The 20,055-nt window shown below is 37.3% G+C and overlaps 1 protein-coding gene and 1 long non-coding RNA gene across 2 annotated transcripts in view; both read left to right on the top strand.

The window, feature by feature from the left end:
- LOC123866947 (putative uncharacterized protein DDB_G0282133) overlaps window positions 1-20,055 on the top strand; it is a 277,632-nt gene that overhangs the window by 242,010 nt on the left and 15,567 nt on the right. The gene's annotated exons all lie outside the window — the stretch shown is intronic.
- LOC123866992 lies at window positions 894-2,717 on the top strand. Its single transcript, XR_006796305.1, has 3 exons — window positions 894-955; window positions 1,200-1,203; window positions 2,707-2,717. It is a non-coding gene; the product is annotated as an uncharacterized LOC123866992 (long non-coding RNA).

Raw genomic sequence — 20,055 nt, 5'->3', positions numbered from 1 at the left:
TATTTATTTTTATGCATAATAGTTTTTATTTATCGTGCAAAATGTTGGAAAAAATACCCGAGTACGGAACCCTCAGTGCGCGAGTCTGACTCGCGCTTGGCCGGTTTTTTCCTTTTGAGATATGGAACCCTAAAATTAACTACTAACAAAAGTAACTAAATATTATAAAGGTAGTCCATAACAATTACTTAGCTCGTATAGGCGTGCATTAGAAAGCACTATCCCCTATACATTGTAGGCACAGTGTATACTTAATTTCGTTGACAGCTTTCTCGCAACCGGATCATTGTTCGGAAACACCTTGTTCATTACCGATTGTAATTGGACAATGTAGAAACTTCTAAACAATACCTATGTATATTAAATAATTATTTATTTAGAACAAGCAAATGTCAAAAGTGGTAAACTGATAGCCAAGCCAGAGCGGTGGCAGTCTATACTTTATCCACGGAAACAAGTTAGCACTGAAACATACTAGGCTCATATTTTGTGATTGGATTTGTCAATAGTTAAAAGGGCTCTCTCCGTCACTCGTTTCATACAATCGTAGTTCCAATTTTATTTGAATACTAAGCAACCAAAGTCCATGAAATTTTGCAGACATTCTAGAAATTAATATCTATGTCTGTGGTTTTCCAGATTTCTGGTTTCAAAGTTACGCGGTCTTAAAAAATTTCATACAAATCTTTGAGCCCCTGTAATTTTATAACTACATATTTTTAGAAAAATCTAAAACACCACAGACACAGATATTAGTTTTTAGAATATGTCTGAAAATTTCATGGACTTTGGTTGCTTAATATTCAAATGAAATTGGAACTACGATTGTATGAAACGAGTGACGGAGAGAGCCCTGTTAATGTCCACTGACTTTTTGTCTTTGTTACTTGTTTGGAATTACTTACGTAACAGAGAAAATCCTATATTAACTTCTCTACGTGGATAGAGTATAGCAGTTGAGTCCGTTACGGTTAAGTTATACTCCGACCAGATCCTGGTTCGCACCTTTAACTTTTCGGAGTTCTGAAGAAAAACATTGTTTGCATGCGTAAGAGTTCTCAATATTGTTTTCAAAGGTGATGCAGTCGGCCAATTCGCACTTGGCCAGCGTTCTGGACTATTTCATCAAAGCCCTTATTCAGAGAGGAGACACATTTCTCAGTAGTAGGCCGGCGATTGGTTGTGGTTGACGATGATAGTTAAGTAAAAGTAATATAAAAGTAAAATATTCTTTATTGTTCACCTTTACACAGAAATGTATAACAAAATGGATTTTTGTACAGGCGGCCTTATCGCTAAAATAACGATATCTTAACTTAGGCAGTGTAATCCTTAATACATATAATAGGTACTTAGTTTTGTAGAGTTGTTTTAAATTTTTAGTTACTAAAGTAGAAATATAGTATTTTTGTAGTTCAAACTTTCAGGTGTGGTATTCTAAAAGAAACTCATTTGCTTTAAGTAATAAATTGCGACCACTTTTCTCAAGCCCTAAACGTTTACACTCTTGACTCGGCATACTAAACTGAATGCGGTAGACCGCAGGTTGCTTCCTGGTGTGTTTGTTTATATTAATAACCATACAAAGTAATGCGCCTGCTTAGGCTGTTGAGAAAATTCATTAAAGTTGGTAACTTTATGTAAGTTTTCCATGCGCCACGTGTAAATTAGAAGTTCGAATACTCGATTATAGAACCACAAGCCTTTAAGTATTTCAGGAAAAGATTGCACCTTATGACTAATAATAATATACGTAATTACACACTTACATACCTAAAAAACCAACAGATTTAACATAACGTAATTGCTACATCCCAATAACCTAAATTGGAAAATTTTGTGCTTACGTGCTGAGGAACATAAATTCATCTTTTATCTCGAGAGATACTGCCAAACAAGTGTAAATTAAAAATTTATAACACACCAGAACTAACAGAACAGTAACTAGAAAAGAGCTGATAACTTTCAAACGGCTGAACCGATTTTCTTGGATTATAGCTAAGAACACTGTCGATCAAGCCACTTTTCAAACAAAAAAAAAACTAAATTAAAATCGGTTCATTAGTTTAGGAGTTACGATGCCACAGACAGATACACAGATACAAACGTCAAACTTATCTTTTTGGGTCGGGGGTTAAAAACAGATTGCAGCTTATGTCTAATAATATACTTACATAATTACACACTTACATACCTAAACCAACAGGTTTTATTATAAAAACATAATATAATTTCTACATTCTAACAACCTAAATTGGAAAATTTTGTGTTTATCTGCTGAGGAACAAAAATTCATCTTTTATCTCGAGAGATACTGCTAAAATGAAACCTCTACTTTTTGCACTAAATAATATGAGCCTACCTTTCTCATTCTGAGATGAGACCCGTGCTCAATAGTGTACCGGCGATGAATTGAGATGATAATAATGATGACAGTCGTTGTAAGAAAGCTCCTATGTGAACTGTTATTATGTTATTGAGAAAACCTTCATCTTAAAGCGCATGCCGCCCGGAAGGCGGAGAGGGCGCGTATGGGGGAGGTATCAACATGGTACCGGGATGAGAGCGATTCGGAAGAAAATGAAAACTTTTGACCAGACTGCTTTTCTACTAAGATTTGGCTGTCTTCGGGCCTAGCGAAGAAGATCAAACGTGAGTTGATCGTTGGTAGTGTGCTTCTGTTCTTCTCATATACCATGTTGCTAGTTTCGTGTATATGTTAATTAAGCTTGAAGTCATCATTTCCGTGTGCTGAAGTCCACTGCTGAACATAGGCCTTTCCCATAGAACGCCACCATACCCAATTTTCCCCTTAAGAGGGCTCTCTCCGTCACTCGTTTCATACAATCGTGGTTCAAATTTCATTTGAATATTAAGCAACCAAAGTCCATGAAATTTTGCAGACATATTCTAGAAACTAATATCTGTGTCTGTGGTGTTTTAGATTTTTCTAAAAATATGTAGTTCAGTAGTGAATTCACTTCCCGCCATCGTCGTCGGTCAACCTTACTCCCTGTACAGGTGTTTTTGTACAGATATTTGATGTATATATAGCGCCGTGTTCTCTACCAGGGTAGAAAGAAAAACAAAAGAAATGAACACTAAAAAATATATATATTATAATTCACAATTTTAAGTTACAATTTGTAAACGTCAACATGATACAACGGGCTAGATGCAACTGACGAATTACGCTACGTCGTGGCACGCGTAGCCTCAAAAATGATTACTCGCTAGTGCCTCTACATCACACCACCCCAAATTTTTATCTTAATAAAAATTAACTAAATACAAATTTCTGCAACCTTAATTTTATTTCACAATATTCGTTCTTTATTTTTCGACAACCCTAACAATGTTTCCGATCCGCTTACCCAACAAATCATAATTTAAACACATCACCCAGTTAAAGTGTTCCTTTGATTCGATGCATGGTACATCTCTTGACACATCATACTTGAGATGAGGTCACTACAACTTGAGCGGGTGGCGACGGGGTCGCTGTGGCAATACCACGTTCAATTGTTGCTATTCCCACGCCATCCAGCCTTCGTTGCACTCAACGCTTCGAATGTTGGTTACATTACATTTTACATTTACACACTATCCAATAAATTATAACAATCGTCAACCACTCTAACACTCTCAATAATAAGGTTTAGTTATGTTTTCTAATAAAAAATAATACATGAATAAAATAAAAAATAATATATGCGGATCGGGGCCATTTTACAATACTTATTTCGTAATACTCATTTGCTTAATTGCTAGTTGCTACTCGAATCATTCTACTGATACCTAACGGGCGTTTTGCTGACTCTCCCACTCCGAGTAGTACGGATTGTATGAGTCGGCAAAACGTCATCGTCACTAAATCTACATTTTTTCTTACATGTCGTTTCATCCGGCGTTTGTCGTGGATTTTTGATATCCAGGACAAAAGCTGGTTTCAACCTGTCAATTGAAATAAGTGCTTGTCTATTGGGTAACTGTACTAAGTATGCTTTTTCCAACCGCTTTATGACGTCATAGGGACCGTCATATGGTGGTTGTAGACACTTACGCATTACATCGTTTCTAACAAAAACTTTTTTACAGTCTTTTAAGGCAGGGTGCACAAAAATAGTTCGAGAGTCTCTCTGTGTCTCGGGTTTCGGTCTTAAATTACTAATTACCTGTTTCAACTGCTTTAGGTACTCCTCACCGTCCGTTATCTTACTATCCGATGGTTCGAAAAATTCTCCAGGGAGCCTCAGAGTTCGCCCGAAGGTTAATTCCGCGGCACTTACCCCTGTGTCACTGCGTGGTGCTGCACGTAGTCCCATCATAATGGTGTGCATTTCTTCAACCCACGATCTATTGTCCTTTAATCTCGCCATTAAGGCGGCCTTAAAACTACGATGCCATCGTTCGATCATGCCATTACTTTGTGGATGGTACGGTGTCGTCCTAAACTTATGAACCCCTAAATATTTCATTAACTGTCTAAAGAGACTGCTTTCAAATTGCTTTCCTTGATCTGAACTCAAATTAATAAAACACCCATGTCTAGTAATCCATCCTTCATACACGAGTTTGGCTACTGTCTTCGCACAAATATCTTTAATTGGAAATGCTTCCGGCCAACCCGTTTCTCTATCTATCATTGTAAGACAATACCTGTAGCCTTCCTCTGAAATAGTGAATGGACCTGTAATGTCAATGTGTAAATGACACATTCTATCTACTTTTGCAAATTGCCCTAAAGGTGACATAGTGTGTCTGTGAACCTTTGCTTTTTGACACTCTATGCACGACCTAGCCCAAATACCTATATCTTTATTCATCCCAGGCCAAAAATAATTATTAGTTACCATTTTCCTTGTTGTTCTAATGCCTGGATGGCTTAGGTTATGTATTGTTTCGTATGCGATACGCCTAAACTGTTTTGGTAAGTAAGGCCTAGCCTTATCGCCTCGCAAGTTACAAACAATCGGTTTATTTACACTCGGCAAGTCAATTTTTATTAGTCTCGTGTTACCGTTTTTTGTTCCTAGCAATTCTGTGAGCTCTGTGTCGTTCGCTTGCGCAATAGCCACTTCTGTGAAGTCAAGTACAGACGGGCACGAAATTGTTTCAACTCGCGATAACGCGTCCGCGGGCGCATTCTCTTCGCCTTTTGTATAGCGTATATCCGTCGTGAACTCACTAATAAATAATAACTGACGGGTCCTTCGCGGCGTTTCTTTACTACTACTTAGCTTTTTAAACGCAAACGTTAACGGCTTATGATCTGTATACAAAACGAGATCTCTACCTTCGAACATGTTCCTAAAATATTGCACTGACAAATAAAGCGAAAGTAACTCCCTGTCGTAGGTACTGTACTTTTGTTGCGTGTCAGTCAATTTTTTCGAAAAATAACCTAACGGAACCCATTCGTTATTTACTCTTTGTTGCAATGTGCCTCCAACGCAAGTATTTGACGCGTCTGCCATTATAGCAAGCACTTGACCTGTTATCGGATACGCTAACAAAGCAGCGTTCTGTAAATTCAATTTGCATTGTTCGAAAGCTTGAACAGCACTTTCTGTCCACACTATACTACTTTTGTCACGTTTCTTTGCTCCGTGAAGATACTTATTTAATTCAGCTTGATATTCGGCTGCCTGACGCAAATGACTTCTATAGAAATTTACCATGCCCAGAAATCTACGAAGTTCCTCTACCGTTTTCGGTCTGGGAAAGTCTACAATGGCTTGGACCTTGCTTGGCAACGGCCTTAAGCCACTGGCTGAGACCTCATGACCCAGAAACTCAACTTTATCCTGCGAAAATGCACACTTTGCTAAATTAATAGTTAGCCCAACTTGTTGTAATCTTTCAAAAACGGTCTCTAAATGTTTTTCGTGGAGCGAACTATTTTCGCTAGCTATTATTAAATCATCTAAGTATGAAAAAACAAATTCTGCTTTATAATTCGCGCAATCTGGGTTATTTTGCTGAAAATTTGCCTCTAAATCCTGTAAGACATAATTATTCATGAAACGTTGAAACGTCTGTGCTGCGTTTCTTAAACCGAAAGACATACATGGCCATTCAAATAAACCAAAAGGTGTAATGATTGCTGTTTTCTCCACATCATCCTCTGCTATCGGAATAAAATGATACGCTCGGTTAATATCAATCCTGCTAAATACTTTCTTATCGGCTAAAATAAACGTAAAATCCTTTATGTGAGGAATTGGGTATCTATCAGGCTTCGTAATTGCATTCAGCGCTCTATAGTCTCCACACGGCCTTATATTACCATCTTTTTTAGGTACAACGTGTAGAGGACTCGCCCACGCACTCTTTGACGGGCGGCAAATACCCATTTCCTGCATAAGGCGAAATTCTTCTCTTACCTTTTTAAATCGGTCCGGCGGCAGTGGCCTTGGGCGCGCATGCACCGGAGGTCCTGAAGTCTCGATGTGGTGTCTTACGCTGTGACGTGGTGGTTCTTTGAACGTCGCTGGCATTGTCAATTCCGGAAACCTACTTAGAAGAGAATAACATGGATGCGATTCGGCTATAGTAAAAATAGATGAATGCTCCGAGTTTACTATAGTGGAAATTACATACATGTTAGTCTCTTGATCTAACAATCGTCTATTTCTTAAGTCTACTAACAAATTATACTTAGCTAAAAAATCCGCTCCTAAAATGGGTTGTTTAACGTCGGCTATCACAAAAGTCCACTTAAACGCACGACGCAATCTTAAATTTAACACTAGAGTCTTTGTTCCGAAAGTCTGTATTTCACTACCATTCGCGGCATAAAGTTTGTATTTATTGTTTACTGTACTATCACATACTGATTTATAACTTTTAGGCAACACTGAAATGTTCGCACCTGTGTCTATTAAATAACGTATGCCATTGTCTTTATCCGTAATACATAAACGGTGGTTCCCTAATTCGACGCAGGTACCCACCGGTTCCACCTGCATCTTTACTAGTTTTCCTGCTTCGTATTCCAGGTGCACGGCTGTTCGCAGCGATTAGCTCTCTGCCTGTATCTAAAATGATGCACGCAGAGCCAGTCCGGGCTATCCGGGGTACGTCTGGATCTGTTTTCCTCTCGTCCTCGGGAACGCGAACGACCACGGAAACCTCCGCGACCTCGCCTACCTCGCCAACTGTGTCTGGACCTGTCCAGCTGGTCCAACCTCGCATGGATCCTGGCTATTTCAGCTGCCATCGACGAAGTTCCGGGTACTGCCTCCTTAACTGCCACTTCTGCTATCGGTTGGGACTTCATAGTTTCCATTACTTTGTCAGCAATCACGGCTAGTCTGTCTAGATCTTTAGCTTCTGTCGCAGCCAGAACGCCTCGTGCTGCTGCTGGTAGCAGATTCTGCCATAATACGCTTAGGGTCTCATTATTAATTTTACCCCTGGCCAGATCCTGCATCTTTCGGAGGAGGTGGCTGGGTTTCTGATCACCCAGTTCCATCTCCCCGATGAGCTTCTGTATCTGGCGGTTCTCCGACTCTTCATATATGTTCAGCAACCTTTCTTTAAGTACCTCGTACTTACGCTCTTCCGGAGGATTGATGAGGATGTCCGTCACTTGTTGTATGACATCCTTACCCAGCTTGGATACCACTATATTATACCTGGATGCGTCTCCTTGTTTTTGTGGTGCCAGTATTGCTTCCAGCTGGATAAACCAGACCCTAGGTTGGTCGGTCCAAAACTCCGGGATCTTCGACGTGAGAGATATCGACGCTAGATACGTGTCTTCATCCTTCACTACTGTTGTAGGTTGCGCCATTTTTACAGTTTTTTAGTTTTTCACTTCCTTGCACGTGTTAACTTGAGTTGCCCTAGCTTACGTTACGTTACTTTATTTTAGTAAAATTAACACGCGCTACCCTGGTAGTTCAAAGTCCGAGTCACCAATGTACAGGTATATTTGTACAGATATTTGATGTATATATAGCGCCGTGTTCTCTACCAGGGTAGAAAGAAAAACAAAAGAAATGAACACTAAAAAATATATATATTATAATTCACAATTTTAAGTTACAATTTGTAAACGTCAACATGATACAACGGGCTAGATGCAACTGACGAATTACGCTACGTCGTGGCACGCGTAGCCTCAAAAATGATTACTCGCTAGTGCCTCTACACTCCCCACACTACGCTTATTTGGCAGCTAATAGATGTATTCGAAACCTTCGTCATTATTTTTGCTGATCACAATGAGGCTATTATATCATTGTTATCAAGTCTTCACTCATGTTTTTTTTTTTATTTATCAGCGAAAGTATATCGAACTGGACGGCACGGTATATCCACTTGATATCTAAAACGTAAAATGATAGCGTTTAGAAATTATCGATTTCGTTTTCCCATCACTTGATTTGAGTAATCCGCCAGATCTAAGTTTAACGAAAGCCAAAATTAAAAGCATACCTTCCTTACTTCTTTGCTCTTCTTCTAGAAAAGAAGAGCACTTTTCTTTGATTTATAAATCCTTGGTTTAGTCCGGTATGTAGGTACCTATTTACTATGTATTTTATAGAGGACGTTAATGTATCTGGAAGTGATAATTATTCCAAGATAGTATCAATTGCAGTGACAATAATAAACTCAACATTCCAATTGCAGGAATGCAGTCTCACTATGGAACATTGTAATAAAATGTAGACATTACAGTGAAACCCGAGCTTTATCTTACTAATCCAGGCTAATGCTATTCGCCTATTGGCGTTGTGGTGCAGTCTTATGTAACTTGCGTGCACTAGAAGGGGTAGTAAAAATGGTGATTTTAGATCTGATACCTATCGTTCAGACATGATTTCGAATGTACCTACTACCTAATAATAATAATTTAGAAATTGATTTGTGGTCTTAGCTATTGAAGGGTTATAGTTATGTCTGATTTATTTTCGAGTTTCAACCGCCGAGTTTCTTTGCAACCGCCGAGTTTCTTGCTGGTTCTTCTCGGTAGGAACAGCATTCCGAACCAGTGGTAGATTATTTTGACGATTCAAAAGCACTTGTAAAAGTTTAATTGAATAAAAATAATTTGAATTTGAATTTGAATTTAATTTTTAGGTCCTAAAAATTTCATGAAGTCTTACAATTTTTAGGTTTCCGTGCACGAAGGGTGCCAACGGTTTACCTACGGATCCTTTTGAGGCAGATTTTTATTTATTTGTACATAATATACCTACTCGATTTAAATTTTTAAAAACCCTCGAGTAGGTACTCCTTGAATTTTCGGGATGAAAAGTAACCTAGTTAATACCTATTATGTCCGTCCCCGGGATGCAAGCTAGGTATTTCTGTACGAAATTTCGTCAAAATCGGTTAAACAGATGGGCCGTGAAAAGCCCGCAGACAGACGGATAGACATACTCTCGCATAATAGGAATGTAATATAGTATGAATTTATAAGTAGGTAGAGCATAAAGCGTCGAAAAAAACTTATTATTGAAATAAAGTTCAAAAATCTTTGGTAGCCCAAAATATTTCTTACTCATTAGAATTTCAAATTCTTAATTTGTTAAAAGGTAGGTATTTAATTTTTTTATTTATTTATACATATTAAATTGTATTTTGTACAGCCACAATATAAATATAACCATAACATAAGTAACAATAAAAGAAATCCTAATAATGTCTAATGAAAGCAATAATAATTGAATCTATCGTTTCTCTTACTAGGTCACCAATCACCACCAACCCATTCTAAACCGTATGCTTAGTATGAAATTTTACAACTCACCAACGTTCATAGAATTCGAGCGTGAAAACACAATAATTTAAGAGGAAAATAAACCTAAACTTCATTGATTTAAAGTCAGAAATTCGGTACCACCAATTATTATAATCATAAGTTTCAGCAATAGCCGCCAGAGTTCCGCTATAGTTATATTATAACATATTACATTGTAAATTGAATGTTTGAAAAGAGCAACTTCCGAGTTTCTTGCTGGTTCTTCTCGGTAGGAACGGCATTCCGAACCAGTGGGAGATTATTTTGACGATTCAAAAGCACTTGTAAAAGTTTAATTGAATAAAAATATTTTGAACTTTGAATTTTATGTAGGTATGCATATATAGCCGTGATAACCTAGTCATGGGGTTTGGGGCACGCACCTCTAATTAATAGGAGTTATGTGCGTTTTAAACAATTAAATATCATTTGCTTCAACCGTGACGGAAAACATCGTGAGGAAACCTGCATGCCTGAGAATTCTCCATAACATTCTCAAAAATGTGTTAAGTCTACTAACCCAAACTTGGCTAGCGTTGCGGACTATGGCCTAAACAACATTCTGAGAGGAGACCTATCCTTAGTAGTGGGCTGGCAATGGCTTGATCATGATGATAGTGATGATAAAAGTTTCCGTTTGAAGCGCTAGCTGTAGATATATGGACGAACTTGAGCTTTAAAATATGACGAACTTGAGCTCTAAAAAATGCAGCTAAGCTTAACTTTATCGTTGAAGTGTTTCGACGCGCGAATTCGATCATCGTTGGTGAGATGTAAAATCTCACACTAAGCACACCGATTTATTTTCACCCAGTAACAAAAATTGTGTATCAAATTTCTTAATAGATTGGCGTTCGTTACCCGCAGTAATCACTTCGAGTTATTTTGTGCTTTCGATGACTTTCGCTCTTTTCTATTTTGAACTAATTTGGTGTCATCAGTTCTATTTATTGATATAATCAGTTACTTTCTTATAAATGATACAGGCTTTTTTGGATTTTTTTTTGAGAATTAATAGTGATTAAGTATACAATTGTAAACTATTTTCCCCAGGTTTGAAAGTGGAACTATTCTTTTCACAATGCATTTAAGAATACCAATAGATAGAATAGAATAGAATATATTTATATTCAAGTAAAATTTTACAATTGCTTTTGAATCGTACAAATAATTTATCACTGGTTCGGAATGCCGTTCCTACCGAGACGAAACAGCAAGAAACTCGGAGGTTGCTCTTATTTAGTTGAATACTTTTTTACCTATCGTTAATTTTTACAATTTTTTGAAGTGTTATTACAAGTTGTTCATTCATCAGAGATTTGTCTAGATGCTGTGAAGTTCTACAGTTTTACAGTTTAGACTACAGCTTGAGAATGTCAGCTGTAAAAATGTAGCATGTTATCGCTAATTATTTCCTATTTCAGCTACATGCGATAGATGCATTTCGTTATTTAGGTCTCCCTTACTATAATCAATAATATTGGAGGTAATTAATTAAGTTTAACTCGAGGAACATTTAGGTTAAATGTTCGTGAAATTAACTAAAGCCAATTCGAAATCCGTAATGAGGTGTTGCGTCTAAAATCCAAGGTAAGTAAACCCATTTCACAAAAGACGTTTTACAATACACTAATAGAGAGAGAGTCAGAGAGGGCTAGACCTTCGTTTTTTTATAAAAGCTGAAAGTTTCTCTGCATATTGTTAACAAACTTAAAGTTCAATAAACTATGAATACTTTATAACAATTTATTCAACTTTAAGAGCGTCTGGCAGGGGGTTGCCACGACACTAAGTGTCTAGCAATGCATGATGTGATTTCTAATACTATTCCGTAGATAATATTAAAAAATAACTTTATACTTCGACGTAAGATTATTTAAACCTTTGTTACCTGTTATCTCCCAAAGCCACCATGATCCAAACTTCACAGTCGCTAATCGTTCCTTCCTGTGTAGGGGACAATACGCAGAAAAACTGTCAGATTTTTATACGATATAATTTCTATAAATTATAAAATCTCGAAGGTCTGACCCTCGCTGGCTCTTACTCCATAACGTCAATACAAATAAGGCAGTTTTTGACACCACTAATCAGCTTTTTGTACACTTAAGTGATAAAAGCGTGACGGAAAACGTAGAATTGATGAAGGGCCGAAAATCCATTTTGTACGGCCCTCCAAACAATTTAACATGATTGTCAAACAGTAGGCAATAGGTACCTACCAAGAATATGACAAAATAATTTATGGCAAGCCGTCTGTGGTCTAACAATGTCTGTCTGATTGTTTGATATCTTTTCACGGCTAAACCGCTGAACAGATTTTGATGTTTGAAGCTCAGATAACTTGCTGAGTTGACTTATAAGTACTTCTAAGTTCCGTGAAAAAACAGTGATTTGAAAAAATACGTTAGTACCAGACCATGGGCCTTGACAATTGTACCAGACAGCTTAAGTTTACCATACTTAGCGTTATACTTACATCCGAAATTGTGTAGGTATCAGTAATTGGTCTGTTAGCTTTTGTTAAAATTGGTTAAACGGATGAACCGTGAAAAACTAGCAGACAGACAAACACACTATCGCATTTATAATAGGTATTTATTGGCATGGATTAGGATTAGTATGAAGGAGACATGCTTTCGCATTTGCCACTAAAAGTAGCTATAGTACGCGACAGGTCGAGATGGCGATCGGGGTATGAGGCGGGAGGACGCCCCGCACACCCGCACTATCCCGCACCGGGTTAGCGCGGAGGCTGTGTGCGGGACGCATCGCGTTTGCCATCTGGACCTGTCGCGTGCTATACATAGCAGATATAGTAACACCGTGGCCTAGGTTCTATAGCTACTTCAATATTTCCTTTAAATTAGTATGCATTGCTACTTAAGATAGATGTCAGTCGTAGGCGCCGAGCCATATAGGGTCAAATCTGACCTGGAATCCACCGCGGGTCCTAGTGGCCTAAGCCACTGACACTCAGTCAAGATGTCGACTCGTCTTGCCGAATACGGCGTAGGAAAGTAATGAATTAACCATGTAATTTGTTTACTGCTTTGATTGGAAAATTACTACTAGAAAATTCATTTTAAATAATAGAAATTAGAAGGGTTATGAAAGATTTTTAGTTAAAGGAATAACTAGTCCACATAATAAAAAAACCGCATTCAAATCGGTCAAGCGAGAAAATCGCGGGCAGGAAGATACGTAGATATCTCTACACATTACACAGTATTATGATATATTATTATCTATCTTTTCATTCCATAGTGGAAAGATAATAATGATTATCATTATTTTTCTATATTTCAGTGAGTAGGTAAGTAATTTTTCTCTCTTAGATTTACGAACTATAGGTATTAATGTTAGGTAAAGTACAAAATATCACCAAAGCTCAAAAATTGAACTAAGTGCCCTAACACGATTTTTTTACTAGTTTGGTTTTTTCTCATAGGTCACCAACCGTAATTATAGTGAATATTTTCTTATAATATATTTTTTTAGAGTTTTAAAATCCTCAGAGCAGCGTGGAGTCTTCCACACTCATTAACCAGCGGTTCCGCTATTAGCATTGATTAGTTTTTTTGCTGACATCTAACCGCGAAAAGTAATTTACGAAAATTGGAAAATTTAGAGTCACCTTGACTCTGTGTGACTCCTTGGTTTTACACGGTCGATTACACAATGATTATTTACCTATTGTTTAAACTAAAACAACGAATTATGTAAGGTAGGAAGGTGTTTTAATTGGATGTCTTTGAAACTAAAATAATAGATTGACGTGAAATCAAAGAAAATAGGTGATTCATAGGCTACCTAGCGTCAAATGTAAGAAGCATTTGACGCCTGCCAGTGACGCCAAAGCCTCGATGTGTTGTAAGTTGTTTCTAACTACTAAGACTACTTCGTCGTCTTAGAGTGAAAACCTCGGGAACGCATTTTTGCTCAAATTTATTTTATTGCGTTTCTAGGAAGAAAACCTCGCAACGCACATCCTGATCTGACTAATTTGTTGTTCATTCGATACTCGTAACGCCATCTATGACATTAAATGAGAAACTCGTAAATACTCGCTTCTAATTTTACAGCACGCAGTTTTTTCTTCCTCCTGAAAAGTTACTTCTTTTATACTTACGAGGTTTTCACTCTAAGCCGTCGACTTATAATCAATTTCGAAGAAAGATTCTTTCAAGAGCTTTCAAGTCTTTGCAAACTTTGTCCAAACTAAAGACTTTTCATCGAGAATTTTCTATCGGCGCGTTCAATGAATTCTTTTCTCACAGCACGATCTTTCCTAGGCCTTGTGTGATAACTAGAGTTCTAGGTACCTAACCTATTGTGTGTTACTTAGTAGAGATAGAGTCTCACCAAGTCTTATTATATGGACTAGTTATGTGGTACAATCATCGATGGGTACAATCTACTTCTTATTTTAATTTCTATTAACACCACTCCTACGCATTTTATTTCTATTTATACAAGTCGCATCCATGAATGAAATAGCCATCCAAACAGCAAACCAAGCCATCAACAAATTTTATAGCCGTAGTATATCAAGCTGGTAGATCAAAGAGCAGGAAGGACATAATCCAATTTCCTGCTCACAACCTCCAATCATTATAACGAGCTATGGTTGAGATTTAACTAAGTTAAATTGGGTAGGTACGTATCTATATTCAGTGTTCTTAAACGCTCTCAAACTTTGATTTGAATGAATGTGACAAGAAAAATGTTTTAATTAGTACTGGGTTTAGAGGAAGTTCATAAATAAATATTTTAAATAATGAGATACTTATAACACTGCCCCTAATAGCCCTAGAAACTTAAACTATCGGGCATAAGTAAGGTAAGGAATGATGGACGCTGGAATCGGAAACTTCTGGAGTGGAAACCTGGAACAATTACCTAGAAAGCGCAGTTACCTCCAGCAAAATGGACCGGGCGATATAGTGTGGCTGGAAGTGTCTGGATGAGGAAGGCCGAGGACCAGTGTGGTGGTGCTCTTTGGAAAAGGCCTATGTTTAGCAAGACGTCTTGAAATACTGATGATGAAATAGATTTTAAGCTGCCAAACTTTCGAATTCAGTAGGTAGAATTAATTTCTTGATAGGTATAGGTAGGTATAATTTATTTGCGCCTTCATCATAACAATAAAAAAAACAGTGATATATTCTTACGTAGGTTGATATTGATATAGTTTTCGAAATTTGATATATTTGAACTAATTAACGATTTCTCTTCTATAATGAGCTACTATTAATCTTAATGCCTGTTTATGTAAATCAAAACTAGACATACTAGGCATAATAAATCAATTTCCAAAGCCTACCGGCTTGTTAAAACCTAGTTGAATAAAAAAATCTATTTCAATCGCCTTAAATTAGCTCTTATTTTATTAGATGGAATAGGTATACACAAATATTTTGAGTATGACCTCAAAATACTTAGTACAGAGTATGACTGGGATGGCATACGCGACCACTCACGTAGCAATCATTCAAACTGACTGCTCTACTCCACCAAATGGTTGTCATTTATTAGGGTTCCGTACCTCAAAAGGAAAAACGGATCCCTTATTGGATCAGTTTGTTTTCTGTCTGTCCGTCTATCGTGTCTATCAAGAAAACCTATCGGGTACTTTCCGTTGACCTAGAAATAGAATCATGAAATTTTGCAAGTAGATTTTAAAGCACAAGTAAAGGGGAAAAATCCGAAAACCGTGAATTTGTGGTTACATCACAAAAAAAAATTAAAATGTGTTCATGAACAAATAATTAGTATTTTCAATTTTCAAAGTAAGATAACTATATATTAGTGGGGTACATATTATATGAAAGGGCTTTGTATATTCTAAAACAGATTTGTATGCATAATAGTTTTTGATTAGCAAAATGTCGGAAAAAATATCCGAGTACGGAACCCTCGGTGCGCGAGTATGACTCGCACTTGGCCGGTTTTTACCTTATAAATAGAAGTGACGCCGGCACGGGCGGCATATCCTTGTATCTTCAAATAAATGCACTTTGCAGTTGCATTCCACCGCCTGACCCAGATCTGTGCAGCGCCGGCCACATCCGTTTCATTAAAAATAACATCGCTTTCATTAATAAATACATGCTTAATTCTGCCTGATATCAAAGTTGAAACTTACAGCTTTGGGCTTGCACTTTCAAGATTTTTTTAACTGAAGTCAAAAAGTTTTTTTTATACCTAAGTAGGTAATCTTTATTTACAGAGATTATTCGCTTGACGAATATGTATCTCTATATAGCTACAAATGGAACGAACTGTCTTATTGCACTATACTAGGTAGGTAGGTACATATAGGTAATTCTAATGGAGTGGTGATAACCCAGTGGGTCTGTGGTTTGATCTCCTAACTTAAGTAAGTAATGCGTGTTTTAGCTTTTAAATATCACGGTGAAAGAAACCTGCATGCATTAAGGTTTCATAAGGTAATCTCAATGCAAGTCTGCCAATCCGCACTGGGCCAGCGTGATGGACTGAAGCTTAGACCGTTCTCATTCTGAGAGGACACCGATGCTCAGTACTGGGTGATGAGTTAAGATGATGATGAAAAGCTTTACATTTTTGACGGCCTCCCTGGCGCAGTGGTCTTATTAGTGGGAGGTCCCGGGTTCGGTCTCGGCAGGGGGTTGGATTTTTATAATTTATAATCTCTGGTCTGGTCTGGTGGGAGGCTTTGGCCGTGGCTAGTTACCCACCACCCTACCGGCAAAGCCATGCCGTTAAGCGATTTAACGTTTCGATACGATGCCGTGTGATAAAAACTGCTATAGCCCTTCCAGGTTAGCTCGCTTCCATCTAAGACTGCATGGTAATGATTACCACCAGGTGAGATTGCAACCAAGGGCTAACTTGAATCTGAATTACAAAAAAAAAAAAACGTTTAGATCTGTCATTGAAGAGATTTGTGCGCACGCGTATTAGCACCATTATCTGATGAAATCCACCTTTCTTTTGCTAATGCACACTCGTTTAGCACAAAGACAATATAAATTAAACATACAACTACTTAGGTAGTCCTTATCTATAACCCCGTTTAATAATGCCCAGCTGGTCACTTAGCGGCGAGAATTTCACGTCTTACCAACTTGAACTGACAGATCCATTATACTTATTAGAAAAGCGATGAAACCCGGATATTAATATGTATGTTAATGTGTTTTTGTTTGCGATACTACCACTTAAGGTTTGTTATGATTGGGAGCAATAATGTAAGGCATACTATACGTTAAGATAATACTTACTTACCTATCTATTTTTAATCGATGACCAATGCGCTCGAAATAAGCTGCATTCTCGACACTATACCTACTGATACTTATTAGCTGATGCCCGCGACTTCGTTCGCATGGATATAGGTTTTATAGAATCCCGTGGGAACTCGATGATTTTCTGGGATAAAAAGTAGCCTATGTGTTAATCCAGGGAATAATCTATCTCCGTTTCTTTCAGCCAAATCCGTCCAGCAGTTTTTATGTGAAAGAGTAACAAACATACACACATACTTTTTTTTGCCTTTATATTAGTGTGCTATCGGTGGTTACAAAATTGTTTGAATCTACCAATCAAACAACTACACACCTACTACCTACATCTACCAATGAAATATTTTCTTCATCATCCTTTTTTCCACGCACAAGCAAACTGGAATCATTTTCGGCGATGTTTCCTAGATTACAACATGGGGTTATTCAAGGAGCGGACCAACGAATTCTTGAAAGGCCGGCAACGCATTGGCGGTTCCTCTTGTACTACAAATGTTTACGGGCGGCGGTAATCACTTTACATCAGGTGACCCGTCTGCTCATTTGTTCGTTATTTTATAAATAAAAACCATCATCATCATCGTCAACCGATAGACGTCATAGGACATAAAATGGGTCTCTTGTAACATTGTAGGGACTTACACACGTCACGGTCTTGCGCCGCCTGAATCCAGCGGCTCCTTACGACTTGTTTGGTGTCGCCTATCCACCTAGACCTAGTGGGGGGTCTTCCAACACTGCGCCGACGAAATGTGTTCCCATATTTAACATATTATTTGCCTGTAGGTAGGTATTTAATGGTTTGACATAAAAAGCCTTTCTTCAGAGGAAAGCCAATGCGAATGACATAGACGATTTCACCTTCAAACTAGCAATTTTGACATGTCATGACCCTCTATTGACAATTAATCAAGCAGACATTTCAATCTGCGAAATTTACGCGGACTTTTAGTATTTTGACGTAGGAGGGTAAAAGATCCAGTAAATGAACGAATAAGGACTACCCTGACATTGACCTAAAATTAAGGTATATGAGAATCGCTCTATATATAATTTTTATATTTTGTGTGTCTGTACACAGTAGGTATACACTCTTAAATTATTTAAATATCAAAAAATCAAATAAAATGCGTGGTATTAATTATTATAACTTATTTTATTTAACAAAAGGATAAATTGCCAGTAAATGAACTGGGAATTTCAGTGAATGAACGAACTCTATCTAGTGCATAAACTCTCGATTCCTATTAATAAATAAATTCTTAAATATATTTTCGGCTTGGAATTCAAAAAAAATTGTCAGATTTTCACAGTTTTTGACTTATTGTATATTTTTTTCTACATTTTGCGCGATAAATCAAAAACTATTTTACATAATAATAATAAATAAAACCTGTTTTAGAATGTATAATAGAGCCCTTTCTGTATAATAGAGAAAAACTTAATGCCCATGTTGCACCCAAGTCGCTGGAAGTGCAACATCAGCTGCTGAATGTTTTGAGAGTAGTGAGAACAATATACCGTAACACATGTTATCAGATTTGTTCCTTTGAGCCGAGAAGCCTCTGATGCTTTTTAGACAATCTAAGATCTCTCATTAAGTGGTCCAAATCATTTTGATTGAATAGTCTAAGTTGAGATGTAAAAGTCACTACATCGTCACTACCTTCTGAAAGTTCTTGAAGTAGATTGGAGGTATTGGGTTGGGGCTGAGGTACAGATTTATCACCAGAAGTCAGAATCGTTCTAATTGTAGACTGCAAGTTACAATAGAGTCGCTTGGAACAATTTTTTTGCTGTTTCTTCTGGTTATATTCACAATGCAGAAATAATAATCATCATGGTGTTTAGATGGTTCGCGCCAAATTATAATACTTGTTTTAGTAAAAGTAGGGTCTATTCTTATTTGCTCATAAACGCAATGAGGAAATACAGCTTCCACATATAAAAATTTGGAGTCCAGGCCTTGCTGTTAGCTGCTAATGGGTTCTCAAAGTAGCCCGAGTATGCTTGTTTTACAAAGTTAGACACACTTGCACGACATTCTTTAATACGTACTCGCCACCAAATGGTACAAAAATGATTGGAATAACTTGCAGATGTTCTTCTTGATGTTAACACCTCGATAAATTTTGGAAATTACTTGTGTGATCTTAATAAAGTGTGAACATACAAAGTGTGAGTATAGTGCAAAATATGGGGGTACCTGTATCTCAAAAACTAGAGCTGCTGTGTAAAAAATTAAAGTAGATCTGAAATCAGCGACGTCAAATTAGTAAGAAACAGTTTCAAAACCTAATAAAACAAAAAAGTTGAATTTTGTATGCCAGTGAAATGATTCGGAATCGGAAGCCACTTTATATATCGCGAAATTTGGAAATGTGGTCAAATTTTCGAAATCCATATTTATCAATGAAAAGCGACATAATTTTGTAAGTAGTACTTACTTACTTCAGTTTACTATTTTTGAACAGTTTCGCAGAGGTACCTACAACAATCGGTCTCATTCAATCAGCCGCCATATTTATAGTAACAGGCAAATAAATACAATTAAGTATTGGAACTACAATACCTATGCTCCTAAATGTATCTTAAAAAACAAGTCTTATTCAGCGTTACAAGTGCAGAAGAGGAAGTAGACAGACGGATTAACATCAGTTCGAACAAGTACTGGGCACAAAAGGAAAGAATGAAAGGAGCTTACCCAGTACATCTTAAAAGATCCGTTACAGATACATGCATCCTGCCATGCCTCACCTATGCCAGCCAAACATGGGTCCAGACAAAGAATATAAAAAGAATAATAGTGACTTGCTAAAGGGCGATGGCAAGGAGCATAACTTAAGGAAAAAATATTCAAAGTGAGAATTGAAGACATAAGAAAAAAGACAAAGCCTACAGACACCTTGAGACATGCCCTAAAACTGAAATGCAAATGGTCATATTGTATCGATTTTTACAGATGAAAGAAGGACAGGAAAAATCTCCCCTTGGCCGTGTCCAGCAGGCAAA

Source organism: Maniola jurtina, chromosome 7, assembly GCF_905333055.1.
Source record: "Maniola jurtina chromosome 7, ilManJurt1.1, whole genome shotgun sequence".
Classification (NCBI taxonomy): domain Eukaryota; kingdom Metazoa; phylum Arthropoda; class Insecta; order Lepidoptera; family Nymphalidae; genus Maniola; species Maniola jurtina.
The sequence above is the reverse complement of the archived record's forward strand: the minus strand, read 5'-3'. Positions and strand labels throughout refer to the sequence as shown.